The sequence below is a fragment of the Tachyglossus aculeatus genome, chromosome 19 (genome assembly GCF_015852505.1).
Source record: "Tachyglossus aculeatus isolate mTacAcu1 chromosome 19, mTacAcu1.pri, whole genome shotgun sequence".
Taxonomy (NCBI): domain Eukaryota; kingdom Metazoa; phylum Chordata; class Mammalia; order Monotremata; family Tachyglossidae; genus Tachyglossus; species Tachyglossus aculeatus.
This window is the reverse complement of record NC_052084.1, coordinates 20,572,809-20,591,165: the sequence shown is the minus strand read 5'-3', so window position 1 is coordinate 20,591,165 and position 18,357 is coordinate 20,572,809. Positions and strand designations below refer to the sequence as shown.

The window sequence follows — 18,357 nt, the reverse complement described above, 5'->3', positions numbered from 1 at the left end:
TCAGAAGGTCAGGGGTTCTAATCCCGGCTCCACCACGTCTGCTGTGTGACCTTGGGCAAGTCGCTTCAGTTACTGCAGCTGTAAAATGGGGATGAAGACTGTGAGCCCTATGTGGGACAGGGACTGTGTCCAGCCTGACTGACTTGTATCTACACCAGTGCGTAGAACAGTCCTTGATGCATAGTAAGTACTTAACAAGTACTACAATTATTAGTAGTAGCAGTAGTAATACTTCATTTATAACCACCTTTAGCCGACACGTTCATTTGATCTACGTTCAGCTGTAAATATTTTTGATGTCCGTCTCGATTCATTAATTCATTCAATTGTATTTACTGAGCGCTTACTGTGTGCAAAGTGCTTTAATAAGTGCTTGAGAAAATACAATTCAACAATAAACAGACACATGCCCTGCCCACAAGAAGCCTACAGTCTAGAGGGGGAGATGGACATTAATGTAAATAAATTACAGATATGTGCATAAGTGCTGTGGGGCGGAGGGGATGAATAAAGGAAGCAAGTCAGGGTGATTCAGAATGCAGCTGGAGAAGAGGAAAGGAGTGCTCAGTCAGGGAAGGCCTCTTGAAGGAGATGTGCCTTCAGTAAGGCTTTAAAGCAGGAGAGAGTAATTGTCGGATATGGGGAGGGAGGAAAGCCAGAGGCCGGAGGCAGGAAAGAGTGAGAGGTCAGCACAGAGATAGATTAGATAGAGACATAGTGAGAAAGTGAGCATTACAGGAGCGAATTGTGTGGGCTAGGTTGTACTAGGAGAGTAGCAAGGTGAGGTAGGAGGGGACAAGGTGATTGAGTGCTTTAAAGTCAATGGAGAGGAGTTTTTGTTTGATGTGGAGTTGGAGGGGCAACTACTGGAGTTTCTTGAGTGGGGAAACATGACCTGAACATTTTGTTAAAAAATGATCTGGGCAGTAGAGTGAAGTATGGACTGGAATGGTGAGATACAGGATGCAGGGAGGTCAGCAAGGAGGTTGATGAAGTAATCAAGGCAGGATGGGATAAATGCTTGGAACATTGTAACAGCAGTTTGGATGGAGAGAAAAAGGTGGATTTTAGCAATGTGGTGAAGGTCGAATTGACAGGATATAGTGATGGACTGAATATTTGGGTTGAATATTCAAAGGATGTGATGCCGTCTATAGTGATGGGAAAGTGAGGGGGAGGACCAGGTTTGGGTGGGAAGTTAAGACGTTCTGTTTTAAACATACTATATTTGAGGTGTTACTGTGTAAGCTCCTTGAGGGCAGGGAACATGTCACTTCTCTATGTGGTGCTTTGCAAGCGTTTCATATGCAGTGCATTGCACCCAATGCACACTCAATGAATACTAGTATCAGCATGGCATAGTGGGTAGAGTATGGGTCTAGAAGTCAGAAGGATCTGGGTTCTAATCCCGACTCTGCCACTGGTCTGCTGGGTGACCCTGGTCAAATGGCTTCATTCATTCATTCATTCAATTGTATTTATTAAGCGCTTACTGTGTGCACAGCACTGTACTAAGCGCTTGGGAAGTACAAGTTGCCAACATATAGAGACGGTCCCTACCCAACAGCAGGCTCACAGTCTAGAAGGGGGAGACAGACAACAAAACATATTAACAAAATAAAATAAATAGAATAAATATGTACAAGTAAAATGAATAGAGTAATAAATATGTACAAACATATATACTTATACACATATATACAGGTGCTGTGGGGAGGGGAAGGAGGTAAGGCGGGGGGATGGGGAGGGGGAGAGGAAGGAGGGGGCTCAGTCTGGGAAGGCCTCCTGGAGGAGGTGAGCTCTCAGTAAGGCTTTGAAGGGAGGAAGAGAGCTAGCATGACAGATGTGCAGAGGGAGGGCATTCTAGGCCAGGGGGAGGATGTGGCCTGGGGGTCGACGGCGGGACAGGCGAGAACGAGGCTTCACTTTTCTGTGCCTCAGTTCCCTCAACTGTAAAATGTGGATTAAGACTGTGAGTCCCATAGGAGACAGGGACCGCGTCTAACATAATTTGCTTGTATTCATCCCAGCATTTAATACAGTGCCTCACACGCAGTAAAACTTAACAAATACCATGAGTATTATTATTATTATTACTACTGCTACTATTGCAGCCTTGGCCCGCTGGGAGGCAAGGCTGGGGCAGGACAGAAGGGAGGGCTCATGGCAGATCCATGGCTTCCCGGACCCTCACCACATGTCGCGCCCCCCCTCCCCCCCCATAGACTGTGAGCTCCTTGTGGGCAGGGACCCATCTACTAACTCTGTTGTATTGTACTCTCCCAAGCGCTTAGTATAGTGCTGTGTACACAGCAAGAGCTCAATAAATACTGTTGATTGAGGTACGGTCAGCGAGCTCCTCACAACACCAATAATATTGCTGTCGGCCCAGGTGGCAATATTCTCTCCATACATTGAAAAAAAAATCAATAAATGAAGGAGAGAGGGAGAGCTATCTCCAATTCAACTTTTCTCATACCAGTTTATTCTTCTGTTCTAATCAAACCCAAAGAATCTCTGGCCATAAAGGCCTCTTGCGGACCCTATTCCAGTTGAATACCATCATTTAGCCAGTTCATTTATTTCCTTTAGTTGCTTCAAAATTGTAAACTGGGACATTTCTAGCTCTTTTGAATGATTCCACAAGCCCAGAAACAAAAACCATCAAGGCGAGTCACCTCCTTGCACGCAAACCATTTATAATATGAAAACAAAATTTCAGAGTTCTGCTGTACTAGCATAAGCACAAGAGATTCACATTGGAACAATGCTAACATTCTGATTATCATTTGACAAGGGAGCTGTTCTGTAAATGGCCTACAAACTTCAGCAAACATTAAATGAGAGTTTTCAAGTCTTCAGTTTTTTAAGGCAATGCCCCCCCCCCCCCCCCGACCAAAGCACTATGTTTCTCAAACTTCTCTTCCAAACTACTCTCCCAACCCTTGCCAAGAATCATTTTCCTAGTCCACTCAAAACTCGTTTCAGGCTTTCTTGTTCCAGCAAGACTTTTAAAAATTCACACACATACTTTCTGTCTCCCTTCCTTCTCTTTAGGCCTTATGTCCCTGGAGGGCCTTTGATGGACTCTCATGTCCAAGACAGCCTCTCTCTCTCTGTCTTTCCCTCTAGGCCACTGATGCAGTTGGCTGGGAAGGAACCACAGTTCTCATTTTTTTTTTGTTACACAGGAAATAACACCACCCACAGCTGCAACTTAGACTACAAATTTTTTACAATTCATCTACTGCAGTAGGGCATAAACACCTATTGATTCACACACAAACACACACATGCATATAGCGTGACTGGAGTGCATAAACACTAATGTATACGAACAGATATGAGAGGGAATTCAGAGAATATGGAGGGAGATGATTTCATTTTTTATACCCAGAGGTCACGAGAGAAAGTCACTGGAGCTCATGTCTGGATCAAGCTCTAAGTCCTTACACAGATCTGTCCACAAGGCTGGGCTGAGTCAGGTCACCAGGTGTGAATGCCCTTTGGCACCTCCACATTGGCCTCCCTCCTCAAACAGGGCAGCCTCCAGAGACCACTGGGTATATGCCCACGAACTGCATAGGCCCAGCAGAATTCTCTGGAAATAATGAGGTTTGGGCCCCCTTTTGATCCCAATCCCAGCCCCAGATAGTGCAATCCCAGCCTTGGCTTTGGGGGGATGTAGGAGAAGCAGGACCAGGAAGGGAACCTGGGCCAGGTGGGATAGGATCGGCCAAGAAAATCTGCCTCGGAAACGGCAATGGGTGTTCAGAGCTCCACCTGGCTATACGTCTCTCCTTACCCAGCCTCTCTTTCTAGGTCCTCAGGTAAATAACAGAAGCAAATGATGGATTGGGAGATGGAGCCTTGTGAGACACAACAATGCTCAAGAGGGGAACTGCCTGGCCTCGGTCTCTACCAGAACAGGAACAGAGCAAATCATCGAGGTGGGTCTAAAAAAATGGAGTGTGCCCTGCCCATGGCTGCAGCTGATTCCTGGATTAACAGCACACCAGCCCAGGCCTCCAAACGTCAGTACGATCTGTAGGCACCTGCAGAATAGAGTCCAGATCCTTGCACTGACAGATCCTGCTTTAATCTGCCCCCGTCTATCCTAACACGTTTTCACAGCACTTTTTTTTCCTCTCTCTGTACTGGACTAGCCCATACTGCTTTAACAGGGATTGCTTCACAACCAATCTGAAAATTCTCTCTGTAACCTATATAAAGCAGTCGGGATTTCATGCTATTATGAGTCCAATCACAAGATAAGCAACCATGCTGAGAACAGAACCGCTAAAGCTGAAGGCAAAGAATGGCAGCCAAGTCAATTACTTGCTGACAACAGAAGAGAAAAAGTATTGCTGTTAGAAGAGCCTGTTATTTCAAAAGCCTGTTATTAATTGAGAATCGACAATTGTCAGCACATCAAAAATTTCATCAAAAAGACAAGCTTAATGCACAATTATATGGAGCTTTACTAGCAAGGTAAATCTAACCTCTACGATGGACATTCGGAGAAATCAAGACCAACTGGTCTTTGGGTTTCGTTAAAATTCCATCTCATCCATTATGTCCCTTTTGCTTAGCATTGCTCGATTTAGCTGTTCTGTTTGTTGACTAGCTAGCTAGAGTCTAGAAAAAGAAAAAACCCTTGGTTTTCTGAAGTAAACTCTGTTACCTACATTACTTTTCCCTCCAATAAAAAAGAGCCCACTAATAAAAAATCTTTTGAAAAAAATGCCCAGGGATATTGAGTTCCAACAAACCATTTTTCTTAAGCATATACTTAAAGACAAATTTTGAGACAATCCCCCTTTGATGAAATCTGCCACAATACTACAGGATGGCACTCAGTGAACTAAGTTTTTCCATGATTGATTCTGCATGCTATATGCCGCATTAAAAAAAATCACACAAGAGGAGGCAAACTCTTCCCGAGGATGACATGAACGAGTTTACTGTAATACACACAAAAGACCGCCAAAGTGTGGCAATTACCTATACCCGGCTGAAGACATTAAAACAACCACTTCCTCTAAGCTAGAGGGAAAACTGAGTAAAGAACACAAAGGGTGGAAAAAATCTTGCCTCTGTTTGGCTGGTAGGAGGAAGGGTGTGGGAGTGAGAAGGCTACTCAACTGGTAGGAAAGCGATGAGGCCTCCCCCAAGTCTTTCCAACCCCACACTTCTTGCCAACCTGTGATGCCTCCACCGGGCTCCTGAACATAGTCACATATGCCCCAGGGCGGGGAACCCACCGACTGGATTTCAAAACAAAGGATTCAAGTGTGCAGCCTTGTGCACTTGACTAGAAAACGTAAGGTCTCCCGCTTTCTCCTCCCCAGCATAATGAATGGATCGAGCCATCAATTTCTTTCTCTTGTCTCATGTGAAGTCCTGCTTTACCGTTCCACCTTACCCTCAGGCCCTAGTTTCTACCCCTCGAAAAATGGACAAGAAGCCACCGAAAACGGCAGAACAATTACTCCAAGGAAGCAGATTAAAATAAACAAAAACAATCATCGGCAACTGTTCGGTTCCAAATATTGACTTTATTTCTGCACATCCATTACAATCCTTTGACCCTCAGGGTGGCATCTGATGCTTTATCTTTGTCACTAAAATGTGGCAGGAGAGGATCTGATGGCAGATCACCCGCCTCATCTGGGGAGAGACTGAGAAAGGGAAGCCCCGGGGAACAGAAATAAGAAACTCGGAGGAAAAGAAAGCCCAATACCCTGGGTGCTGTGTGTCCTCACTGGGCACTAAAAGGAGCCTTTGTGTCCCTCCACCCCCACAGGCACAGAGAGGTTTGGGGAGAGGGAAAGAAGGCTCATTTTATTTACTATTCTCCCATTCCCCTCCTCCTATTCTGCAGTCAGTTGCAGTGTATGTAGACCCTGCGATGAATCTCGGTTGTCTCTTAATGGCTCTGCAAACCCTCTTCCCGGGGCCTGGGATTTAAGGGAAGGGAGGGGACAAAATAAAAACAGCAAATGATCTGAAGAAGTAGGAAGAGGAAACGCAACGGCATGGGGCGAGGGGGGGCGGGGGGGAGCCGAGAAGGAGGAGGAGGAGTAGAAGGAGGGAATGGGAAACTGAGAAGGAGGGAATGGGAAGGTGAGAAGGAGGCAATAGGAAGCTGAGATGGAGGAGGAGGAAATGGGAACCTAAGAAGGAAAACGAGGAAATGGGAAGCTAAGAAGGAGAAGGAGGGAATGGGAAGAGGAGGAGGAGATGGAACAGCATTCTTATGGGCAGGAGAGGGAATAAACGGAAGGTGGAGGAGCAAAGGGACCTACAAGAGAACCACAGTAAGGAGGCAAAGGAGGCGCGGGTGGCAGAGGTTGGCTGGGAGCAGCAGAGGGGAGAGGGGGAAAGAGGGCGGATGCTGGCAGGACTGTGGACCGGAGGGGGGAAGGGACAGTTGGAGATGATGGAGGAGGGAGGCAGGAGGAGGCCGGGCCTGACTCCCTCGGATCGGCGATTATTCACCCATTACATCATCCTCGTCATGAAAATAAAACACACACACACACACAAACACCCCCCCACCGCCACCACCAACCCCGTTAGGGTCCCGGCCGCTGCTCCCCCCATCCCCAGGTGTGGGTCTCGAGGAGCAGATCAGGGGGCAAAGAGGGAGAGGGTCGGGGAGGGGGGGGAGGAGCGCCCACCCTAGGCGGGGCCGGGGCCCCCTCCTCCGCTCCGCCCTCCGGCGTGCGGGCCCGGGCCCGGCAGCGTTGGCGTGGGGCCCGGCCGGGGCCCGGGGGGGGGCGGCGGGCTGCCCCGGTGCCCCGCTGGGCACGGATCCGAGGTTCGAGCGCCCGGGGGCGTGGAGCGCGGCCCCGGCTCTGCAGCCGGACCACGGCCAGGGCGGCGAGGAGGAGGAGGAGGAGGACTACCACCACCGAGGCTGGGCGGGCAGCATCAGCATCCCCGGCACTGTTCCTCCTCGTCGTCCTCCCCGCGGCGGTCCTCCCTCCCTCCCTCCGGGTCCGGGTCGGTACCTGGGTCGGGGCGGGCGGGCAGACGGCCGGGGTCGGGAGGCTTTCACATGATCCTGGGGGCGCCCGGGGCGGGCGGCTCCGGCCCCGCTCCCTCTCCGGCTCCGCTCCGCTCCGGTCCGTTCTGGTCGGCTCCCCCCGAGTCGCGGCAGGTCGGGGGTCGCGGGGCGGTGTCCCTCCGGCTCCCGCGGCCGGGCCTGTCGGTGTCGGCCGGGGCCCGCGGCGTCCCCTCCCTCCTCCTCCTCCTCCTCGTCGTTGTCGTGGTGGTGGCCGCCGCTGCCACCGCCCCTTGCCCGCCCCTTGCCGGCTCCTCACCCCCTCCTCCTGCCAGATGGCGCAACGGCTCCGCCGACACCGCCGCCGCCGCCGCTCCGGGGGCGGAGAACCGGGCCGGGGGGGCGGGACACCCCGGGGAAGGGGGGCGGAGCGGAGCGGAGGGAGGGCGGGGAAAGAGCCCGGGCTGGGGAGTCAGAGGTCCTGGCTTCTAATCCCGCCTCCCCCACATAATAATAGTAATAATAATTTTGGTATTTGTTAAGCGCTTACTATGTGCCAAGCACTGCTCTGAGCGCTGGGGGGGGGGGGGGATATAAGGTCATTAGGTTGTCCCATGTGGAGCTTACAGTCTTCATCCCCATTCTACAGATGAGGTCACTGAGGAACAGGGAAGTCAAGTGACTTGCCCAAAGTCACACAGCTAAGAGAAGCATTGTGGCTCAATGGAAAGAGCACGGGCTTGGGAGTCGGAGGTCAGGGGTTCAAATCTCAGCTCCGCCAACTGTCAGCTGTGTGACTTTGGGGAAGTCACTTCACTTATCTGGGCCTCAGTGACCTCATCTGTAAAATGGGGATTAAGATTGTGAGCGCCCCCAGTGGGACGACCTGATCACCTTGTAAACACCGCCCCCCCGCGCGCTTAGAACAGTGCTTTGCACATAGGAAGCACTTGGGGGAAGCAGCGTGGCTCAGTGGAAAGGGCATGGGCTTTGAAGTCAGAGTTCATGGATTCGAATCCCGGCTCTGCCAATTGTCAGCTGTGTGACTTGGGGCAAGTCACTTAACTTCTCTGTGCCTCAGTTACCTCATCTGTAAAATGGGGAATAAGATTGTGAGCCCCCCCATGGGACAACCTGATCACCTTGTAACCTCCCCAGCGCTTAGAACAGTGCTTTGCACACATTAAGCGCTCAATGAATGAATGAATGAAATGCCATTATTATTATTATTAGGAGGCGGAGCCGGAATTAGAACCTATGACCTCTGACTCCCAAGCCCGAGCTCCTTCCACTGAGCCACCCTCTTTCTAGACTGTGAGCCCGTTGTTGGGTAGGGACCGTCTCTATATGTTGCTGACTTGTACTTCCCAAGCGCTTAGTACAGTGATCTGCACACAGTAAGCGCTCAATAAATACGATTGAATGAATGCTTCTCTCGTCTGCTGTGTGACCTTGGGTAAGTCACTTCACCTCTCTGAGCCTCAGTGACCTCATCTGTCAAATGGGGATGAAGACTGTGAGCCCCTTGTGGGACAGCCTGATCACCTTGTAACCTCCCCAGCGCTTAGAACAGTACTTTGCACATAGTAAGCACTTAATAAATGCCATTATTATTATTAAGAGGCAGAGCCAGAATTATAACCTATGACCTCTGACTCCCGCTCTTTCCACTGAGCCACGCTTCTTCTACACTGTGAGCCCATTTTGGGGTAGGGACTGTCTCTGTATGTTGCCGACTTGTACTTCCCAAGCGCTTAGTACAGTGATCTGCACACAGTAAGCGCTCAATAAATACGATTGAATGAATGCTTCTCTCGTCTGCTCTGTGACCTTGGGTATGTCACTTCACTTCTCTGAGCCTCCGTGACCTCATCTGTCAAATGGGGATGAAGACTGTGAGCCCCACGTGGGACTACGTGATCACCTTGTATTCCCCCCCCCCCAGCGCTTAGAACAGTGCTTTGCACATAGTAAGCGCTTCCCCAATGCCATCATTATTATTATCATTACCGCGGGCCGCGGAGGGCGGGGAGCCGCGGAGCAGGGCTCGCCGTCCAATCAGGAGCGCCCTCCGCGGCGCGCGCGAGGCGCTGATTGGTCCGGCCCCGGGCAGGGCGCGGAAGGCGCGCGGGGCCCCGGCGCGGCTCCTTTCTCCCGCAGCCCGGGCGGCCCCGGCCGCACACCCCAAACTCTCTCCTTCCTTTGGTTCTTTTTTTAAATAAACACCTGTCACTCCCTCGTCCCCCAGCCCTTCAGGTTGCAGAGGTCTGCGGGGACAAAAGGGACAACCTGCCTCCCTTCTGGGCCCCAGGGAGGAGGAAAGATAGGGAGCCGCGCAGGGGGCAGGCTACGCGGAGCATGGCAGTAGACCTGGCCCACCCTCTGACCTCTCTTTACTGAGTGATAGAAAGCAATGAGAACGCACCAAGAGCATGCCCTTGGAAATGACATGAACTCCGTGTGTGTAGTGCGTGTGGGGGTATAGTGTGTGTGTGTAATGTGTGTGTGTGAGAGAGAGAGAAGGAGAGCAGAAGCATCCTTAGGCAATGTCATTATTTTATCAAAGTTAAGATCATTCCATAGTATTTATTGAGTGCTAACTGTGCAGGGCACTGTAGTAATAATAATAATAATAGTATTAAGCACTTACTATGTGTCAAGTACTGTTCTAGGCACTGGGATAGATACAAGGTCGTCAGGTTGTCCCACGTGGGGCTCACAGTCTTAATCCCCATTTTACAGATGAGGTCACTGAGGCACAGAGAAGTTTAGTCCTTTACCCAAAGTCGCACGGCTGATAAGTGGAGGAACCGGGATTAGAACCCATAACTTCTGACTCCCAAGCCTGTGCTCTTTCCGTTACTGCTCCAGGCTTGAGAGAGTACAATGCAACGTATTCCCTGCCCACATCTAATGTACAGTATACTCACCTTCACCCTTGCCCGTTTAAAAACAAAAAAACTCCTCACCATTCGCTTTAAAGCAGTCCACCACCTTGCCCCCTTCTATTTCACCTAGCTTCTCTCCTTCTACAATCCAGCCCACACACTTTGGTCCTCTAGTGCTAATACTCTCACTGGGCCTCAATCTTGCCTGTCTCACCACCCACTCTTCGCCCGCGTCCTGCCTCTGTCCTGGAACACCCTCCCTCCTCAAATCTGATAGACAATTACTCTCTCAACCTTCAAAGCTTTATTGAAGGAACATTTCCTCCAAGAAGCCTTCCCAGACTAAGCTCCCGACTTTCCTCTTCTCCCACTCCCTTCTGTGTCACCCTGACTTCTCCCTTTGCTCTTCCCCCGTCCCAGCCCCACAGCACTTATGTCCATATCTGTCATTTGTTTATTTGTATTGCAGTCTCTCCCCCTCTAGACTGTAAACTCATTGTGGACAGGGAATGTGAGTGTTTATTGTTATAGTGCACTCTCCCAAGTGTTTAGTACAGTGCCTTGCACACAGTAAACTCTCAATAAACACGAATGAATGAATGAATGAATGAAAGTGATTACAGCCAGAAATGCATAGAAGGAATGGGGTAAAGATGGATTGGGATAAGGACATGAGATTCATTTTAGGATGTCAAAAAATAGCCTATTAGTCTCCCAAATGTTGACTTCAAGTACTAATGATTGTCCAACAGTGCTAAGGTTTAGTACAGGGCTCTGCACACAGTAAATGTTCAATAAATACCAGTGATTCCAACTGCTCACATGTTTTGTTCCTTGCTGGATATAGCATTTCTTTCTTGATGGAGTGATAGCCTTTATTGTGTATTTCAGAGCACATTAGACTTCAATTTCCTAGTAAAGTTTTAGAGGCAGGATGTAACTACATGAAAAGGAACACTTGCCTTCCTGATTTTTCTTTATAGGTGATTCCTGTTTATCTGAAAGGCACTGAGAAGTTGAGGTTCAATGTCATTCTCCCTTATGGTTTAGACCAGGAAAACACGAGTACACAAAAATTCTAAGGTGATCTATTTTCAGCTTCTACCCAGTTATGTTTGAGGCAACTACCTTCTTATTCAGAAATGGCTCCATATCAAGAAACTCTGCTTCCCTATCCCCAACAAAGTATTAGTTATAGCTAGAAATAGATAAGCCATTTCCATAGATACAAGCTAATCAGTTTGGAAACAGCCCATGTCCTATCCCCAGCATGGCTCAGTGGAAAGAGCCCAGGCTTTGGAGTCAGAGGTCATGGGTTCAAATTCTGGCTCCACCAACTGTCAGCTGTGTGACTTTGGGCAAGTCACTTAACTTCTCTGTGCCTCAGTTACCTCATCTGTAAAATGGGGATTAAGACTGTGAGCTCCACGTGGGACAACCTGATCACCTTGTATCCCCCCAGTGCTTAGAACAGTGCTTTGCACAAAGTAAGTGCTTAACAAATACCATCATTATTATTATTATTTTCATCCCCATTTTACAGATGAGGCAAGTGAGGCACAGAAAAATTAAGTGGCTTCCCTGAGGTCACATAGCAGACAAGAGTTGGTGCAGGGATTAGAACCCAGGTCTTCTGACTTCTGAGCTCGAGTTTTATCCACTGGGACACACTGCTTCTCAGTGAGAAAGATCTGCTATTCCCTTAATGAAATTGGTCTGTTGAATGTCCAACATTTCCCCTTCAATCATGCTAGCTTGGTTTTGTTTAGGGTGGGTTATAGGAGGCTGTAGTTCAATCTTCTCACCAATTGCCCTCCCACCATCCAGTTTTAATTATCTTTGTTCTTGCTGATGACAAATCAGAGGTTAATACTATACTGTCCTTTTAGCACCTCGTTCTTGCCTATCTCACCACCAACCCCTTTGCACACCTCCTCCTTCTTACCTAGAACTCCTTCCCTCTCCACCTGTGACAGACCACCATTCTACCCACCTTCAAAGCCTTATTAAAATCACATCTCCTCCGAGAGGCCTTCCCAAATTAAGATCCCCTATTCCCTCTCCTGCATCATCTAGGCACTTGGATCTATATCCTTTTAGTACTTGATATTCACCCCACCCTCAGCCCCACACTACTTATGAACATATCCGTAATTTATTTATATTCATTCATTCAATCGTATTTATTGAGCACTTACTGTGTGCAGAGCACTGTACTTAAGCACTTGGGAGAGTATAATACAGTAATAGACACATTCCCTGCCCACAAGGAGCTTACAGTCTAGAGGGGGAAAAACATATTAATGTTTGTCTCCCCCTCTAGACTGTAAACTCCTTGTGGGCAGGGAATGGGTCTACCAACTCTGTTGTATGTAGTCTCCCAAGCTCCTAGTATAGTGCTCCGCTGAATGAATATCATTAATTCACTGATTAATCTCTTCTTAGCATGGCTTAGTGGAAAGAGCCCGGGCTTGGGAGTCAGAGGACGTGGGTTCTAATCCTAGCTTCACCACTTGTCTGCTGTGTGATCTTGGGCAAGCCACTTACCTTCTCTGTGGCTCAGTTACCTCATCTGGAAAATGGGGATTAAGACTGTGAGTCCCACGTGGGACAACCTGATTAGCCTGTATTAGCACTTACTATGTACCAGGCACTGTACTAAGCCCTGGGGCGGAGACAGACAAATCAGTGTTTCGGGTGAATCATAGAAGGAGGCTAAGTAAGGGCCACTTGCATACACACATACACAAGCACATGTACACACACACACACACACACACACGCACGCACGCACGCACGCACTCAGTCCACAAGAGTAAAATTGAAAAGATGAAATCATGTGCCTGCAGAGCTGGGGTTGGTGAATGGGCTTGTTTTTAGAATGATAAATATTTGATGATGTTGATCCTGAGAGTGGATCGGGTCATTGGAGAAGGTGAGATGTGGGAAAGAGAAAGAGAGTGGGTTTGAAGTTGGAAAAGATTGGATGGTTGGTCAGCAAAGGAACCACTTGTTCTTAGGGCTTAATCTAAAATTCAACTCTCCCTACATTATTTTTCTGGCTGGATTCTTCTTGAGCTAGTTATAGTAATATGTATGGTTATGTCCAGAAAGTAGGTCTTTCCAAGAGAATTAAACGTGGTCCTCCTTGAAAGGTTCAGACACCTGCCTGGAGACGGGACACTGGACGGTCACAGCTCTGGAGATCTTGTCCAGCTGAGTGGGGTTAGCATGCCTTTAGAAAGGGAATGAAGCTGGGAGGAAATGTATACAGTGAAATCAAAGAGATATGATTTTGTCTAAGGGCGCATTACATCCAGAAAATGATTATTGGAGTATTTGTTAAGGGCTTACTATGCACCAAGCACTGTTCTGAGCACTGGGGTAAATACAAGGTAATCAAGTTGGACACAGCCCCTGTCCCACATGGGGCTCACAGTCTTGATCCCCATTCTACATATGAGGTGACTGAGGCCCAGAGAAGTGAAGTGACTCACCCAAGGTCACACAGCAGACTCATAAGAGAGCCGGAATTAAAACCCACATCCTCTGACTCCCAGGCCCAGGCTCTTTCCATTAGACCATGCTGCTTCTCTGAATGAATCCATCTCTGCAATTTTTAAAGATAAAGATAATAGATCCAGATCACATATATCCAGCGCAACAATCTACACTGCAGGAACAAAAAATATTTATCAATTATGCTCAGTTTTTAACAAGATGTTTTGAGTGGTTTTCACTCCTACCCAATTTTGGATGTTTTCTTTCATTTCCCCAGGAGCTACAAATACAGGCTCCAAGGAGATCAGCAAAAACCTCACTGGAGTTTAACCTGGTATTAATGTTTCATTATTCCTTGGACTGCATAACACCATACAACCGACTTTCTATGATATGCCAATACTGCAATACGTTTCTGGGAGGAAACTAAGGTATTCCTAAAAATGATCTATTTTGCACCATTTGCCTTCTTCTGTACCAGTGTGAAGTAAATTGCAAGTAGCAGTTATTCAGTTGTACATACTGAGTACACTTTGGAAATTTTGCTGTTGTGATCCTCCGAGATCTTCCCAGCGCATTTGCCCTGGGGCTTTCGATGGGCACCTGCAATGGAGAGGAGAAGGAAGCCAGTTTGTAAACACTGAAAATTGGAAATTGGAGTCAAGCCCTCCTGTTCCTTTCTTTTAATTTAGTGGCATTGCCTGGTGGGGAGTGGAAGGAATATGGGGAGAGGACTAAAGACTTTCTTATTCAGGTGTGTCTAGTTGCAAGCTTGAATATTTTGTTTTAAGCGATATCTCATTCCTGGAGTAGGATCGAGCTCTCTTTCTACATGCCAATTAAAGTGAGTTTAATACACAGAATGTGTATCTTGGGAACAAGGAGGGAAGAAATGTTATCCAGGCACAATAGGGCAGCATTGTAGGCAGCAGCATTTTCCAATTCAGATGTTTCAAAGACCCACAGAGTAAATAAAAATGTCAATTGGTTTAAATGCCCCTCCTTCTCCTTACTTCTTAATCCAAGGAGTTTTTCTCCTGAGCATAAACCACTTGGTTCTATTTGATGATAGGATTTCCTTGTGGTATTCAATTGAAAACAGATCAAAGATGAGCAGGGACGAGAATTATGGCCTCTGATGCAGATAAAACACTGCTCTGAAGTGGTCAGGGTTGTGTCTTATTTGTAAGGGGTATAACTTTCCAAGTTGGTTCTCTCCAAGGGGATCAGCATGGAGAGTGCCTCTTGTCCCAGCTTAAACTAGGAATGCTCCATCTGACCTTTCTTTTTATCCCTTCTGGGGATATCAGGGCCAGCTCATCATACTTAATAAGGACAGATGGGTATTGTCCAAGCCACTGACCCCTGCCAAGGCCCCTAAGGGAATATCAAGAATGCAAAAGGCTCCTCTAACAGGTGCTGATTTACCCCTTCTAAAAGCTGAGGAAAGGACTGCTTCTGACACGTGAATGGATCTTTTGCAGGCAATTTGACACCATTCTCCCCAGAATCTGTCTGCACCCTATCTGCAATTTTTTTTTTGTTTTTACAGCTCCCTTTTGCATTTGAACAGGAAATCTGAAAGCCCCTCTAACATTTAGAGATGGATAAGGGATGGAGCTGGGCAATGGAAATCAAAGTTGTTGATAGAAAAAGAAGGACTGAAATCTCAGAAATTTCGAAACCTCAGAGAACAAGAAGTGTTTAGCTTTGGGCAGGGGAAGGTCAGAATCAGCACCACAGAGAAGAAAGAGGAATAGAAAGCAAATCTGTGCTCGGCCAAGGAATCTGTGGCTGTGGCTATAGACTAAAGACAGAGAGTAGCCAGCCCTCTGGCTGGGAGCTTCTAAATTGTGTATAAGGATGTATTATGAGCCCTCAACTGTTTATTCAGAAACATTTTAAACAGTCTCCAGTTCCTGTGAAGGGGGAAGAGATGATTTGAGTGGGGAGAGTTGCAGACAGTTCCTTAGGGATGGATCAATCAATCAATCTGTGGTATTTATTGATTGCTTACTATGTGCTGAGCACTCGGGAGACTACATTACAACAGAATGAGCAGAAGCATTCCCTAGCCACCATAAGCTTACAGTCTAGAGGGGGATGCAGGCAGAAATATAAATAAATAATTTATATTATACAATTGAAAGATGATTCAAAATTTAAATTTAATAATTTTTAAGCTATATAATTTAAAGAGCTATACATAAGTGCCGTACATAAGTACATAAGGGCCATGACAAGCAGCATGGCCAGGTGGATAGAGCATGGGCCTAGGAGTAAGAAGGACCCGAGTTCTAATCCCAGGTCCGCCACTTGTCTGCTGTGTGACCTTGGGCAAGCCACTTAATTTCTCTGTGCCTCAGTTACCTCATCTATAAAATGAGAATGAAGACTGTGAGCCCCATATGGGACATGGGCTGTTTCCAATCTGATTAGCTTCTATCTATCGCGGCCCTTAGTAAAATGCCTGGCACATAGTAAGTGCTTAACAAATACCGAAAAAAAAAGTGCTGTGGGGTTGAGAATGGGGCAAATATCAAATGCCCAAAGGTCGCAGATCCGAGTGCATAGAAGACACAGAAGGGAGAGGGAGATGGAGAAAAGAGGACTTAACTGGAGAAGGCCTCTTGGAGGAGTTGTGACTTAACAATACTTTGAAAGTGAGGAGAGTGGTGGTTTGTCTTGGAGGAGGAGGGAGTTCCAAGATAGGGGAAAGATATGGGAAAAGGGACAGCAGCAAGATAGACAAGATTGGGATACAGCTGGCACTAGAGGAGATTAGTGTGGGGGTTTGGCTGTAGTAGATTAATGAGGTAAGCTAGGATGGGGCAAGCTGATTGAGTACATATTTATTGAGTGCTTACTGTGTACAGAACACCGTACCAAGGACTTGGGAGAGTCTTGTCTTGTCTTTTGCCATCGAGTCATTTCCTACCCAGAGCGACACTACGGACACATCTCTCCCAGAAACACCCTGCTCTCCATCTGCAATCATTCTGGTAATGGATCCAGAGAGCTTTCTTGGTAAAAATCAAGAAGTGGTTTACCATTGCCTCCTTCTGTGCAGTAAACTCGAGTCTCCACCCTCGACTCTCTCCAGTGCCACTGCTGCCTAGCACAGGCAAGTTTTGACTTGTAGCAGATTGCTTTTCACTCGCTAGACACAGGCCAAGCTAGGAATGGAATGGGTAGGCCTCTGCTTGACTCTCACTCCCATAGCTGAGACTGGTAGAGTACTGGAAACTCTTCAGGTGCGACCCTGAGAGAGGTGTTGGGAGAGTACAATATAACAATATAACAGAGTTGGTGGACATGTTCCCTTCCCACAACGAGCGAGATATTGGACATGGTCCCAAAGAAGAGCAATGGTACCTAATTTCTTAGTTTGAAATTTTTAAATTCTAAAGCCTCTTCATAGATCAGATTGTGTCTGATCTGCTTGGATCACATCTATCAGGACAGCATGTTCTAATGGAAAGAGCATGGACCCGGGGGTTGGAGGACCTGGGTTCTAAACACAGTTCTATCACTTTACTGTTGTGTGACCTTGGGCAAGTCACTTTACTTCTCTGTGCTTCGACTCCCTCATCTGCAACTTGGAGATTTAATACCTTTCTCCCTCCTACTTAGACCATGAGCCCCATGTTGGACCTGATTATCTTGTATCTACCCCAGCACTTAGTACAGTGCTTGACACGTAATAAGCACTTAAGTATTATTATTATCATTACTAGTATTATTGTTATTGCTATCATTATTATCATTATTATCTGAGTGCTTTGTATAGTGCCTAGTACAATGTAACCACTTAACAAATGCCACAATTACTAGCAATTGTAAACTAGTGGAAGGGCCTATGTTTCATATGAGCTTCTGTGATTTCCTTCTCAATTTTTATTATAAGTTGATTAGTGACTTATGAATCCCTTAACATCTCTCTCTTTAGTTTTGTCTGTCAAAAGGTTATGTAACCTTCCTCACAGAATGACTTAGAGGCTCAATTTATAGTCCGGAATTAAGAAGTTTAGTCAAGACTAAAATGTGAAGTATTTCTGCTGTTATTTTTACTCAAAATTAGGGACGACAAAAAGCATTTGGGGAAAGGACCCTATCAATCCAGGAATCTATAGTATTCATTGGAAACTGACTCTGCACCTCTGTGAAGAACACTTGAACACTTCAGAGAATATGAGATGATGAATACAAAGTTTCCTCTAGACTATAGGTCCTTGTGGGTGGGGAACTTGCCTATCAACTCTGCACATTGTAATAATAATAATGGTATTTGTTAAGCACTATGTGCCAAGCACTGCTCTAAGTGCTGGGGTAGATACAAGGTAATCAGGTTGTCCCACATGGTGCTCACAGCCTTAATCCCCATTTTACAGATGAGGGAACTGAGGTACAAAGAAATGAAGTGATTTGCCCAAGGCCACACAGCAAACACGTGGTGGAGCTGGGATTAGAACCCATGAATTCTGACTCCCAAACCTGGGCTCTTTCCACTAAGCCACACTGCTTCTGAAGCCACGCTCCTTCTCTTGTACTCTTTCAAGCACTTGGTACAGTGCTCTGTACACAGCATGTGCTCAATAAATGCCATCGATGACAATGATGCCATGGTCAAGGTTCTGACAACCTAGCAGGGAAGACAGACACAAAATAAATTTCAGAGAGGAGGAATAACAGAATGGGAAGATAGATACATGGATGAGTAAGTGGTTAAATTCATTCATTCATTCATTCAATTGTATTTATTGAGTGCTTACGGTGTGCAGAGCACTGTACTAAGAGCTTGGGAAGTACAAGTCGGCAACCTATAGAGACAGTTAAATAGTAGACTATGCAAAACAATATATAGAGATGTTCTCTGGGTGGTTATGAGTACCTAAGGTATGAGTTGGGAAAAAAAGGAATCAGGGAAGGCCACCTGAAGGAAGTGAGATTTCAGAACAG

At 47.0% G+C, this 18,357-nt stretch overlaps 1 protein-coding gene and 1 non-coding gene across 7 annotated transcripts in view; both read right to left on the bottom strand.

The window, feature by feature from the left end:
- The window catches only part of FYN (FYN proto-oncogene, Src family tyrosine kinase), a 267,959-nt gene extending 260,704 nt beyond the window's left edge, over nucleotides 1–7,255 (bottom strand). For 5 of the 6 annotated variants that reach the window (XM_038760919.1, XM_038760918.1, XM_038760926.1 and 2 more), the window contains exon 1: nucleotides 7,017–7,254. The gene's annotated coding sequence lies outside the window, so the exon portion shown is untranslated. Of the gene's footprint in view, nucleotides 1–7,016 lie in introns of all 6 variants that reach the window. The other variant, XM_038760925.1, reaches the window with a different exon arrangement.
- A 9,277-nt stretch (nucleotides 7,256–16,532) lies between these two features.
- LOC119941115 lies at nucleotides 16,533–16,670 on the bottom strand. Its single transcript, XR_005455143.1, has one exon. It is a non-coding gene; the product is annotated as a small nucleolar RNA SNORA7 (small nucleolar RNA).
- Between the last annotated feature and the right edge of the window lie 1,687 nt (nucleotides 16,671–18,357).